Below are 12,577 nucleotides of genomic sequence, written 5' to 3' on the forward strand. Positions count from 1 at the left end.
ACCAGCTGAAGGAGAGGAGATATTTGTGAATGATACATTCAATAAATATCAGAAATAAAGAACTCATGTAACTCAACAACAACAAAAGAACCCAATTTAAAAAACGGGCAGAGGCCAAATAGACTTTTTTCCAAAGAAGACATACAGGTAGTCAAGAGGCAGATGGAAAGATGTTCAACATCACTAACTATCGGGAAATGCAAATCAAAACAACAGTGAAGTATCATCTCACACCTGTCAGGATGGCTGTCGTCAAAAAGATAGCAAATTACAAGCTGGAGAAGGAAATGGCAACCCACTCCAGTGTTCTTGCCTGGAGAACCCCAGGGACGGGGGAGCCTGGTAGGCTGCCGTCTTGGGGTTGCACCGAGTCGGACACGACTGAAGCGACTTAGCAGCAGCAGCAGCAGCAGCAGAAAGCACAGGGACAGGGGATAGGGGTGTGGGGGTGAACTTTATGGTGATGGATGGCAGGTAATGGTGGGGATCACTTTGAAGTATGTACAAACACAGGATGATAATGTTCTACAGCTGAAACTCACATTATATACCAATTTGACCTCAATTTAATGAATAAATTATGTTATCTGCCTTAATAAAATCAAAAGCCACACTCCACTATAACAACAACGACAAAAAAAGCCCTGTCTCTTCTACACGTGTGAGCAATAGAACAGTACGGAACCCGAGTGAAGAATAATTAATAAATTAAACTACAGGAGTTCATCTTTGCACAAGAACAGAAATTTTGTCCTTAGTAACTGTCCAGGAATGTCTATAGTTACAAAAAAGTTTTCAGGGACAAATATATGTTGTGACTGGTAGGACAATAAATTGCCAAATTACTTCTCTCTTCTTTATTCTAAGTCCATATACAGGACCATTTCTACTTCCTGAAATACTGAGAATCAAACCTTTCATGGGCTTGATTCAATTAAGGTAGATCTGCCCCTGGAATTTAAGAGAAAAAAATTACCCAAGCAATAGGGTAGTATTGCCCAGGCAACCACTTTAATGTTGATACTCGGAATATCCCAGGGCTTCAAGTGATTTCTGTTATCTCCATTTGTATTATGCATTAGCTTCACTTCCTTTCCAGCAATAATGTGGTTTGCTTTGTTCTCAACTGCAGAAAGAAATCATCAGAAGAAATATTGTGCATTCTGCTTTGCTTCAAGAGGAATTATTAACTTCAAATAACACAAAGCAAGTCTCAAGGAAAATAATTTAAAAGGGCTATTACAATCTTAAATAAAATGATTTAATTAAAAACCCTAACCACATGGAAATTTTCATCAGATCACATCAAGATGGCTAAAGCATTTATCTCTAAATCAGCTTTAACTAGCTCTATAAGCAACGGCTTCAACTGATTGTATGAAAAAGACTCAGTTTGCTTTTTTAGGAAAAAGAAGTATTTAACCCAAAGTCTGTTTCTGATGAACAACTGGCAGCTACTAAATAAGCAATTTTATTCTTGTTTTCATTTTTGGTTGTGCCTTTTCTAAAACGTCTGACTCTGACCAATTATACTGCAAGATCCATTTGAAGAGTCAAATGGAAAAGCAGTTTTAGGACTTTAGAAGAGTTAAGTTCAAAATTGAAAGTTCAGTTCTGTTCTCCTCTCCTAACTATTTGTATATAAGAATATGGATAAAATCAATTTCAAGGAGACAATTTCAACTCTCAATGTAAATCCTTTTATGACTCTGCAATATAGTCAAACTGGGGTTAGGAGGGGGAATAAAAAGACAGTTTCCTTTATTTTTTTTTTAATATAATGATGCCGAAAGGCAACTTTGTATCTTTGGAGGCTCCCCTATCAGGCAAATTGAATGGAACAAACTGTTCCTTTGATTTTTAGACAGCAGATGAGAAAGATATGCAATAAAACACTTTGAAACAAATTGGTACAAACCATGTACCAGAACTACAGGCCTGAAGATTACAGAAATCCTGAGTGAATTTTGAAAAATAAACACTCCTTTAAATATTGCTTGCAGAGATTTATTAAACACATTCACTCTTAAATATCACTTCTGCATAATCAGTGAGTGAGTATTAAGTGAAAATGTGAGAAAAATGGGTGGGGTTAGAAGCTGGCAGAAACTTCAGGTTTTTCTTTTGTACCACCCTACAGTTGGCAAACCATTTTTCTGATATCCCCACAGTAGAACCAATAAGGCTGCATATTTTAGGTAATGTAGAAATCATATATGATCTCTCAGATTTTATTCAGGAACCAATGTTTCCAAGAAAGGAGTTTGTGAAATGCATTAAGGACTTTTCCCTTCACTCAGTATGAGAGAAGATGTTATAACCAGAGAGTTCATATTAAAATAATTTTACCCAGAGCAGAATGATGCTAAATCCAGGACAAAACAGTAGTGGAATAGTGGAGCTAAAGATACTGTGGAAGAAAGAAAAAAAAAAAAAGGTCGTTAATATGTTTCATAAAGAAGTATTTTTTTAACCTCTATGTCAACATCAAAAAAAAAAATCATTCCTATAATTCCTCCTGTACTTCTTTAAGTCTCTAAAATTAACAAAAATAATTAATAAAGATGCTGAGATAGCTAATATTTCTTTAGCACTTAACTATGTGCTGGTAGGCACCGCATTCTTCAGCTGGATGATCTCATTTAATTTCCCCAGAACTCTAAGGGGTAAATCCTCCCAGCTTTCATAGTTCCCAAGGCACAAAATTGTTAAGAACCTTGTCAAAGTCACATTACACTGCACAGGACAGAGAAAGGAATTCAAACCCAGACACTTTAAAGAGACAGAAGAGGAAAAATGAAGCTCCACTGAGACCTCCCTATAAAGTCTGCGGGCCTGTAACAGGGAAATAGATGGTGCATATTTAGCTCTTTTTTTAAAAAAATTAGAGACCTAAACATTAACACAGAACATGTTTGGAAGCTACAATGACCTTTGAACCAGGTCCATTCTCATATTACACATTCTGTTCCAAGGACCCCTCAAGATACTGAGGTTGCCCCAACCTATGTCCCCCAGAAGAAACAGTGTATTTTCTATTGTCCTTTAAGAGATTTCACACTGGAAGAATCTCTCTAGTTGCAACTAAAAATACAATGATAAAAGTGATAATTCCCGAAAATTATTACAAGAGCTTGCAAAGAGAATTCTAACACTACAGCCTACACAGGAAGGCATTATCCTAACACCAGCTAACTGCTGAGAAAACAACTCATTCTCGCTACAACAAAAAAATAGGATGTTCCACAAAGGCATATGTTCACATCTGAACTGAGAACTGGGGATGAGCAGAACCCCTTCCAACTATACTGTCAACTACAGGAGTCACCTGGGGCCAACTCTGAACTCTGCTGTGCTATAAAACACACAAAAGGATTTCAAATGCTTAGTAAGAAAAAAATTATCATAAAGCATCTCATTAGTATTTTGTTTGGGATACATTTCACATTGATATTTTGAATATACTGTATAAAATGAATCTCCACCTAAACTGCTGGAAACATGTTGCTTACTTCCTCCTAACGCTCCTGCCCCGAAGACAAAAGGTGACCTGGACTCATTCAGTGAAACCCTCCCTTTTCCTTCTCTCTACCGACCCCAGTCCCACAAATTAGAGGAACTCAACTGCTTCTTTTCCCCCTCTTCTATTGGGTAAGAAGCTAATCCAATGGGGCGTTGTGGGGGATGTATTTTTATAGAGGGATCTGGTCCCCTGGTTTCTGCAATGCTCTAGCTTTGCAAATGTAGGGCTCATGAATATGCCTGGAGGTCTGATGCCTTGGCACTGAAGAATACAAAAAGAAAAAAAACAAAAACAAAAAAAACACCATCATAGAATTTGGCATTTGGACCATTCTGTTTTTCAGAAGAACTAAGTTGAGAGGACACAGAGCATATGCAGAGAAGAGAACAATTTCAATTCAGACATGACTATTTCTGGAAAACATAACTAACGAATCACTACGTTCACCCTGGGAATACAGTTGCTCTTTCTGCAAGGACCGTCAGCACTTGCCTGGTAGCTCAGTTGGTAAAGAATTCGCCCGCAATGAGGGAGACTTGGGTTGGGAAGATCCCCTGGAGGGCATGGCAACCCACTCCAGTATTCCTGCCTGGAGAATGGACAGAGGAGTCTGGCGGGCCACAGTCCATGGGGTCACCAAGATTCGGACATGACTGAGCATCTAAGCACACCACAACACATGCCTTTAGGATCATTCCCAAAATCTTACCTCCAAAAGCAAACTTTCTAAGAAGTCTCAGTATTCCTGAAGGTGCCCAGTTGCCTATATCTCAGTGCTGGCTTTCTAACTTCATGGCTACCTCGATACAATAGGAGGTGCCTGGGTTCACACAATCCTAAAAGCCCAAAGTGAAAACTGTCAGTCGCTCAGTTGTATCTTACTCTTTGTGACCCTGTGGATTGTAGCCCACCAGCCTCCTCTTATCCATGGAATTCTCCAGGCAAGAATACTGGAGTGGGTAGCCATTCCCTTCTACAGGAGATCTTTGCAACCAAGGGATCAAATCCGGGTCTCCTGCATTACAGGCAGATTCTTTACCATCTGAGCCACCAGAGAAGCCAAAAGGCCAAATCTCTGGTTTAAAGTTTTGGTGAAGGAATATACCCCTAAGACCACAATTCTCTTGGTCTACAGTGAGGCTCCAGAATACATTTTTTAACCAACTCCCTGTGGGATCAAATGTAGGAGATCAACAGACCACACTCTAAGGAGCACTAATTTGCTCAAATCATCATTAATTAAAAAAGCCACTGCTAAAGGAGGGCAAAGAAAATGAAAATCTTTTACAAAATAAGTTTAGAAAAATATTTTTAACTAAGCCCTGTTAACTGACATGTCTGCAGAAAGCCTTCAGATAAAAAGTGTGTTCTGCATTTCTTTCCGCTTTGGGTTTTGAAGGTCATGGGACTGACAACAGATGTGGCCTGGTTTGAACCATAAAGGTCTGCACGGCTAATAACAGTGTGTAAAAAAGCACAACAGCTGAGGCATGTGGCTGCAACAGTTGGTGGGCTGCAGCCCAGTAGGACAGCCCTTGGCTCTGCCAAACAGACGGTCTCCCCTGCAGGCCAGCTGCCCAGGAGCAGGTCCAGCAACTTCCATGCCCCACGGTAACCACAAACCCATTCCATCAATAAAATCACCACAGGCCTAGGAAGACCCATCTAAGCATACCTAAATTGCACAGTAAGATGCACCATAATTTTCCGGGAGCAAATGAAATAATGAGCCATTACTTTTCTAGCAACAATCTTGGGGCTGTGAAACTGATCAATAATCATATTATCACACATCAAGGCATTCCCATGATATATTCTTTTTTTAATAGCATTTATTGCTTTTTCTGATTATAAAAGCAATAAATATTTGTCATAGAAGCACATTAGGCAAAGTACATTAATGAGCAGAGTACATTAAACAGACAAGAGAGTACATTAAAAACCATAAACAAGAAAATAAACATAGCCATAACCAATGTTGGTTATGTTACAATGCTGGTTTATTTCCCACCCCTGTTTCAATAATCAACGCCTTTTTTTTTTTTAATGTGTGGCGAATCTTTCAAAAATGAGTATGTGTTAAACCTTATAACCCCCAAAGTGGAAGAATATGGACAAATATAGCCTATTTTCATTAAAATTACAAGTACTACCACTAATGGGGCCACATGACTCCACCCAAACACAACTGTCTCATAAAAAAAAAAAAAAGGGGGGGGCAGGAAGACTAGGAAAATGCTGCTGCTGCTGCTGCTAAATCACTTCAGTCATGTCCAACTCTATGTGACCCCAAAGACGGCAGCCCACCAGGCTCCCCCGTCCCTGGGATTCTCCAGGCAAGAACACTGGAGTGGGTTGCCATTTCCTTCTCCAATGCATGAAAGTGAAAAGTGAAAATGAAGTCGCTCAGTCGTGTCCGACCCTCAGCGACCCCATGGACTGCAGCCCACCAGGCTCCTCCATCCATGGGATTTTCCAGGCAAGAGTACTGGAGTGGGGTGCCATCGCCTTCTCCGAGGAAAATGCTGTGATCACTTTAACTTCTGACATGGTCTACTGTGAACAACTTTCCCTTTCTCATGGAATAATCTAAAGTAACTAAAGGCAAACCCGGCAAACTGACAGCCACTACATACAGAACACCATGTTCAATGTTTCATGTACGCCGATCAGTTCCAATATTTACAAAAGGAAAAGGACAGGTGACAATCCAAGCTCTACTTCTCTCTTTAAAAATGTTAACATCAAGTCATACAGAACCATATGACAATAGTTGGCCCAAGACACAGTTTCAGGACTCTCCACCAGCATCCCCACCAATCACTAATCTTCCCTCAGCTGGGAGGCCAATTGTTCCTGCTCCTGTGTCTTATTTTCAGTAAGTTACTGTGTGAGTGAGTGATTTTGCAAACCCTTTAGGAAACATCTAGTGTATAAAACAACAAGATACCCCCAATATATATATATGTATGTCTGTATACAGCTAACTTAGAGATCATCTTAATCAAACACATACTAATGTGCTAAGCACCATTTTTAATCCTTTCACCTTTCAATTCTCACAATATCCCTAAAAGTAAGCACCACTGTTCAACCCATTTTAGATGACCAAAACGGAGGTTTAGAGGTTAACTGATGTGCTCAAGGTAACATTGGTGAAAAGGACATGGCAAAGTCATGCCCAAGTCCAGGACAGCACAGTAAGTAAACTGTTCAGGACTCTATACTTCAATCTTCTCTAGTCACCCATTCTTCTAAGAGTAAGAATAAGCTAAGTCAATATGAAAGACATGAATGCTTTCTAACAGAGTGAAAGAAGGAAGTGAGGATAGGGATAAGACTGAAAGTACCATAAGTCAACAGAAAAGGGGGAAAGTAATGAAAATATCACAAATAGTTCAACTACAACCTTGTAAATGGATTCACCTTTGGACTAGCCATCCACACTGCTGCTGCTACTGCTAAGTCACTTCAGTCGTATCCGACTCTGTGCGACCCCATAGACGGCAGCCCACCAGGCTCCCCCGTCCCTGGGATTCTCCAGGCAAGAACACTGGAGTGGGTTGCCATTTCCTTTTCCAATGCATGAAAGTGAAAAGTGAAAGGGAAGTCGCTCAGTCGTGTCCGACTCTTAGCAACCCCATGGGCTACAGCCTACCAGGCTCCTCCATCCATGGGATTTTCCAGGCAAGAGTAATGGAGTGGGGTGCCATTGCCTTCTCCGCCATCCACACTAGTGTAAAATAAATAAAACTCAGGCATTGTCAGTTTCCATGGTGTGACAATGCCTCACAAAGAGCTGATGAGAAAAAATTATCCCAAACGTGGAAATAAGGTAAAGAGAATGCAGCATGTCCTTTCAATGTCACTGGAGTTGTATTTAACAAAGTCATCTCAAAATTATTTAATTTCTACAGGAAGGTATCATTGTTTGACTTGCTAGTCACTACAATTAAAGACCAGGCTCAGTGAAGTTACAGATTAACCTGTAGATTGGGAACCAGTTTCAAGAAAGACAAACAGGTTATGGTTTTATAACTCTGTAGGAGACTGACTACTATTGAATCAAAGCTAGCAATCACATTTTCACTGTGAGCTACAAAAACTGCTTCCAAATGCCCTTCCAACCAGCTTGGCCATATTACTATCTCATTAATTATTTGAATTTTATACGTGTTAATTCTGCTTGAGTAAGAGTCATGGTTTTAACTTTTTAAATTAACATCATAATTCGATACTGCAATGCCTTAAACCACTTTTCTGAGTAGCTAGGACTCCAAGCACCTCTTTCCTCTCTTCTATTTCCAAACTACTGTAAATAGAAACATGCCACAGAAAATTAAAATTAAATTCTACACCTCAATCTTAGTATGTGGAACACCTTAATACATCAGGATCTCAGGGAAAATAAGACAGTCTAATAGAGAAGATTTCTAGCCATGCAAAAAAATATGAACAATCCTAATTTAAAGACAACAGAATTCAACCACTAGCCTTTAATAGATTATAAAATGGTCTTACAAACACCTTATTCATCCCAAGTAGAAAACTGTCTACTTACAATCATGTTTAGCAATATGATGGTACTTTCTATTTAATGGTTGTATAGTTTCAATACAAAAACCCTTAATACAAGTGAGATCAGGTGGCACATTCCCTTAAAATTATTCATCCAACTTTTCTTGCTACAGTCTAACAATGAATGGTTTTTAACCATTAATCCATGTACATCTCTACCCATGGTGGGGGTGGGGATAAAAAAAAATCAAGTCATAAATCAAGAGATCCTTTCACTTGAAAGGGATTTTAAACAGCAGACAGAAGGATAACCAGATGCCCAGAAGACAAAGCCACTACACATAAGCCACAGTAATGAAACTTGGCTGCAGTTTGAAGATAAGAACTACAGCTCCTCTCAGATTTATGTTACAAGGTCATAGAGGATGATGATTCACTGGAAATATTTAGGTTAGATTAAATGTGTGGGCAAGGCCTGCCCTCCACCACCCACCTCAGCCACAGTCATAAACTTTTGGCTCTTCTCCAGCTAAGATTCAACAGTGCCTTATTTGATACCAAGAAGGCAAACACCCAGCGTTGCCTCTTCCATGGGCCCATCCTAAATGCAAGGCAGGCAGTGCTCGCATTTCACGGCACAACTGGATTCCAGAAAGAAAACAAAATATCCCAGACTGTAAGCAGACATCACTAATCCACTGGAAGTAACCCTCAGGATAAAATATGCCACGTTAAAGTCAGGACTTCCCGGGAGGTTGGGGGTGGGGGGGTGGGGGGGGGACCAACACACTGAAGTCATGTGCGCTGATCAGTGATTAATCCAGGCAACAGCAACAAAAGGTGGAGGACAGAGAATCAAGTCTTCAAAAGAGAATATAATCATCAGAGGGGAGAACAGTGTGAGAAATCTGTCCACTCAAGTTTAAGACTGGTTATACAGCCATAGTAATCAATACTGTGGTATTAGTAGCCAGAGAGACGCATAGATCAATGGAACAGAAAAGAGAACAGAACCCATAGAGAGACCGGCACCGTGCAGTCAATGATTTTTGACAAAGGAGCAAAAGTAATTTAATATAGGAGGCATAGTCTTTTTCAAAAAATAACATTAAATAAACTAGATGTGCATATGATAAAGGAAAATAGGAGGTGGAAGAACTGAGAAGGAGGAAGAGAAGGGAGAAGGAGGAGGAGGAAGGGAAGGAAGAAAAGGGAGAAGAAAGTAGAACAAAAAGAAGCATCACAGGGACCTAAATCTCATACTTTGTACAAATATTAACTCAAAACAGATCATAAATTTTAACATTAGATATAAAAAAATAAAACTTTTTAGGGGGTAGAATAAGAGATGATCTTCTGGACCTGGAGCTTAGTGAAGAGTTCTTAGATATGATACCAAAAGTAGGATTCAAAGATGAGTAAGTTAAACTTCCTCAATATTAATTAAGAGCATCTGCTCTACTAAGGGGCTTGTGGAAAGGATGAGGGGACAGGTAACAGAGAAAAAATATTTGCAAACCACATACAACAAGGGACTAGTATCTGGAATATGTATACAGATGCTCAAGACCCAATAGGAAAAAAAAAATCCAATTAAAAAGTGAGCAAGGGACACAGAGATATTTCATCAGAGGATAGCAAATGAGCGCATGAAAGGATATTCAATGCCATTAGCCATAAGGGAAATGCAAATTACAGCCATGATGAGATATCACTCCATACCTGCTGGAAAAGCTAAAATGAAAAACAGTGACAACTCTGAGAGCTGGTGGGGATGCAGGAACCACAGATCTCTCACACACAGCAGGTGGGAATATGGGATGGTCCAGGTATTGTTGGAAAACAGTTTCCCAGTTTTGTTAAAATATAAATAAATATATTTACCATTTGTACTTGTGTGTTTAGGCCAGAAAAGTGAAAACTAATGTCCACAAACATCTGTACACAACTATTAATAATTAACTTTGTGCAGAAGACACCAGGAATTAGGCAAAAAAAAAAAAAAAAAACACTTCTGTAAAAGGTGAATGTCTATACAAATGTGGGTATATCTGCATGAAGGAATACTGCTCAAAAATCAATGCACACAACAACCTGGATGGTGATCAGGGACATTATGCTGAGTGACAAAAGCCAATTTCAAAAGGTCCCTTCTATACGATTCCAGACGTGTAACATTCTCAAAATGACAAAACCATGCCAAAGTACAAACAGAGACATTGGTGTATAGTGGTCAGCATAGCTGCCTTCCAGACATAAAACAGATTAGTGGACTGGGGATGGTGGGGGAGGACAACTGTGTGATTATAAAGGGATAGAATGAAGATCTTTGTGATGATGAAATCATTCTGTATCTTATTCCAGTAGTATTTACAGCAGTCTGCACTGATAAAATACAGAGAACTATATACACACTTGTACCAAGGTCAAATTCCTCTTTTTGATATTGTAACTATAATCATGTAAGATTGAACCAATGGACGAAACCTGGTGAGGAATACACATAACCTCTCTGTACTGTTTTTACACTGTTCTGTAAACCTGCATTGATTTGAAAACTGAATGCTTTTGTGTTTAGCGTGTGAACACTTTTAACAGATCATCTAACGATGGCCACTCTTTTTGCTTTTTAACCAACCCATTTTGGTAACTCCACATGGAAGTAAGGAAATCATATCAGGCAAAATGTATGTTGGGGACCAATGAGACCATGAGAGTTTTCATTTTTCTTGTTCTCCCCAAAATGTAAACATATTCTATTTACAACAGTAATAGCAAGGAGTCAGGACGGGGAAGAGAACAGACATTTAGCAACTTCATGGAAATACATTCTCACAGATAATCCAACCATGAAAATCAATGATGCTGTAATAGGAAAAAAGTAGAGAAGCCACCATTACTTTGAATTTTCTGTTGATCATCTGACAAAATACTGGAAATAAAATAAGAGGGTGACAGATTAACAGGCCTTTGAACAATGTAACAATGAAAGGATGCATTATATAAATTTCTACCACAGAGACACTTCTTGAAAAGAAAGAAGAAAGGAAAACAAGCAAAGATCTAAATATCTGGCCTAGATTGAATACTGAATAGTTTTAATACAGGGACTTGTTACAAAACCAACTCTTATCCAAATTTGCCCAACCCCATGAACCCTCTCCCCAAATCTTTAAATTCCCATTTCTATCCCCCAAATCATTTAAATTAAAACAATGCTACTATCTGCAGGCTAGCACCTTTACACACTTAACATACTAAGTATCTGTGTGCCAGAGAGCAAACTAAATCCTTTTTTAAGACACCTAAGTTTTACATTTTAACCAAAATAGATATTAAAGAATTTACTATTATTAATTCCCCAATCACACGATCACACTAACAGGTTCACTCTGAAGTTGTTCACTCTTCACTTTGTGAGTTCACTCAAAAAAAAAAGCTCCAAATGCCCAATGCTCATCCCAGCAAGTGGGATGAAGGCTCATGTGTCCTCCACCTTCCTCACCCGTCTTCCTCCTCCAGGTCAGAACCCATGTTCACTGGCCTGAATCCATCCTCCATCACTCAGCTGTGAGCTTCAAAGAGGCTGCCTTAAATCTCAACTCTGGGTAACGTGGTCCTAACAGTTCTATCACTATCTGCGGGTTTGGATGGCAGACTTTGTATAGCTCCATTTTGCCATCTCGAAAAGAACATCTCTGGGGAAAAAACAGATGGCAGAGCAGAAAGATGGAAACCATTAGCATTCACAATGAACAGTGGCTGGCCACTGATTACCTGGAAATCTACCACCTCTGGATATCTAGTATGAACGGTAACATATTTCCATATTTTCTCACTGCTTAGGGTTGAGTCTCTCCTGACTTTTAGCCGAGAGCATTCTAAGTGATACTTGGGTCTTACTTACAGGACAGCCCTATGGGCTGGGGACAGAAGTGTGTGTGCTGTGAGTATTAAGAGAATCAAGTACACAGGACATGGTTTTAGAAAAAGAGAACACAAAATTGGTCCTAAAATATATTGCTTTTCTTTCTGATCTTCAATGACTGCGTGATATTCCATCCTGTGGACAGTCAAGCCCCACAGCCAGCTGATATGTTGCTTTGTATGAGGAACTCCAGACACTTCTCTGCTATTTGCCAGGATAAAGGCCCAATAACTTCACTCATTAATGATGTACTGATTCTTGAGTTTGTAGGCACATATACACTTACAGGAAGCGCTATCCAAAATTCTCAGAAGCCACTGCATGCTTAAGCTCACTACCACATCTGAAATGGTTACCAGGATAATCAAGTCTGAAGACACTACCTACAGTACCTGCAATCCTAACGCAGGCATCCAACCGGAAGAGAGACCCACGCTCCCCGAGCCCCGGACAGTGGCCAGTAACCAGAAACAGAAATGTGCGATCATTTCAGCTAGCAAAGAATCCAGACCAGAGGGCAAGTTTTGGTACAAATTTATCACGCTTGGCTGAATTTACAATGTAGTTGAAAGGCCAGAAGAAGTTAAATAATCCTGTAAGACAATCAC

The 12,577-nt window shown here is 39.5% G+C and overlaps 1 protein-coding gene across 4 annotated transcripts in view; it reads right to left on the bottom strand.

The window, feature by feature from the left end:
• The window catches only part of PTPRG (protein tyrosine phosphatase receptor type G), a 770,267-nt gene that overhangs the window by 579,807 nt on the left and 177,883 nt on the right, over positions 1 to 12,577 (bottom strand). Inside the window, exons 2-3 of one of the 4 annotated variants that reach the window (XM_055557459.1) lie at positions 4,233 to 4,359; positions 2,350 to 2,410 (exon numbers count right to left, since the gene is read on the bottom strand). The exons of the other annotated variants lie outside the window; for them this stretch is intronic. The gene's annotated coding sequence lies outside the window, so the exon portion shown is untranslated. The remainder of the gene's footprint in view (positions 1 to 2,349; positions 2,411 to 4,232; positions 4,360 to 12,577) is intronic. 4 annotated transcript variants of the gene reach the window in all.

Source organism: Bubalus kerabau, chromosome 20 (genome assembly GCF_029407905.1).
Source record: "Bubalus kerabau isolate K-KA32 ecotype Philippines breed swamp buffalo chromosome 20, PCC_UOA_SB_1v2, whole genome shotgun sequence".
In the NCBI taxonomy this organism is placed as follows: domain Eukaryota; kingdom Metazoa; phylum Chordata; class Mammalia; order Artiodactyla; family Bovidae; genus Bubalus; species Bubalus kerabau.